This window comes from Echinops telfairi, unplaced genomic scaffold (genome assembly GCF_000313985.2).
Source record: "Echinops telfairi isolate 266 unplaced genomic scaffold, ASM31398v2 ScPeMD7_7410;HRSCAF=8448, whole genome shotgun sequence".
Taxonomy (NCBI): Eukaryota; Metazoa; Chordata; class Mammalia; order Afrosoricida; family Tenrecidae; genus Echinops; species Echinops telfairi.
In genome coordinates this window covers 23,890,489-23,892,236 of record NW_022111310.1, presented here as the reverse complement: position 1 = coordinate 23,892,236, position 1,748 = coordinate 23,890,489, and positions in this window count along the sequence as shown.

Here is a 1,748-nt window from a genome sequence, read left to right as displayed (position 1 = left end):
TATGGATTGTGATAAGAGTTGTAAGAGCCCCCAATACAATGATTTAAAAACAAAAGAACAACATAAAAGAAATTGAAAAGCTGAAATCAATCAAATACATAATCAAGATCCATTGCTAATTATTAGCATTTGGAATGCAAAAGTTGGGAACAATGAGGAAGTAGCAGGAATTGGAAGATAATGCCCTTGGTGATAAAAATTAAGCTGGAGATACTATGATAGAATTTTGCAAGACTAATGGTGTACCTCTTTCCAACAACATAAGCAGTGGCTCTAGACATTGGCTTTGCCAGATGGAATACAGAAAAATCAAATTGACTGCATCTGTGGGAAGAGACAATGTAGAAGTTGAATATCATCAGGTAAGACAAGACCAATGCTTACTGCAGTGCAGACCATCAATTCTTCACATGTAAGTTCAAGTTGAAGCTGAAGAAAGTTCAAACAAGCCCATGAGAGTCAAAAGATAGCCTTAGAAATACACCACTTCAATTGAGAACAGATTTGGCTGAATCATAATAATAGAAGATCTGGTGAACTGTACGATGACATCAAGAAAGGAAGCAAAATGTCATGAAAAAGACAGGAAAGGAAGAAAAGATCAATGTGGGCAGAACGTTCTCTTGAGCAGCTAAAATAAACGGAAGAAATGGTGATGGAAAGGAGTAGAACAGAAATTCCAAAGGGCAGCTTAAGAAGTGAAAGTAAAGCATTATAATGAAGGGTGAAAAGGCCTGGTATTAGAAAATCAAAAAGGAAGAGCACATACAGCGTATCTCAAACTGAAAGAACTAAAGAAGAGAGCTGAGTCCTTGATTAGTAATGCTGAAGGATTCTATGGGGAAGATATTGAAAGATATGGGAAGCATCCAAAGGAAACAGAGGAAATATAGAGTCACTGTATTGAAAAGACCTGGTCCATATTTAACTACTTCAAGATGTTGCATATTATCAAGAACCAATAGTATAGAAGAAAAAGGTCCATGCTGCTCTGAAAGCACTAGTGGAAAAATCATCAGTTATAGGAATTGACTGAATACCAGCCGAAAATGTTTCAACAAGCTGATGGAAGATGAGAAGCACTCATGTGTCTATGCCAAGAAATTTGGTAGAAAATTACCTGGCAAACTGATTGCAAGAGATACACATTTGTGCCCACTTCAAAGAAAAGTGATTGAATAGAATGAAGAAACTATCTAACATTAATATCACATGAAAGTAGAAGTTTGCTGAAGATAATAATACAACACTTCCTGCAGTACATCAACAGGGAGCTACCAAAAAGTCAAGCTGGGTTCAGAAAATGATATAGATCCAGGGGATATTATTGTTGATGTCAGATGGATCTTAGCAGAAAGCAGAGCATATCAGAAAGATGTTTTCTTGTGTTTTATTGTTATGCAAAGGCATTGAATTCTGTGGCTCATGAAAAGCATTTCAAAGAGTAGGAACTCAAGAACAATTTATTGTGGTGAGATGGAAACAGTACATGGACCAACAGGAAGTCAGTTGAATACAACAAGGAAATACTGTGTGGTTAAAAATCAGGAAAGTCTATAGAAGACATTTATATAGCCTTTCATCATATCCATTCAACCTCCATGCTGAGCAAACAATCTGAGAAGCTGTATTTTATGATTTATCAAGATTGAAGAAAGGCTCAATAAAAACCTGCAATATACAGACGACTTGAACTTCCTTGCGGAAAGCAAGGAGGACTTGAGATAGTTGCTGATGAAGATCAAAGA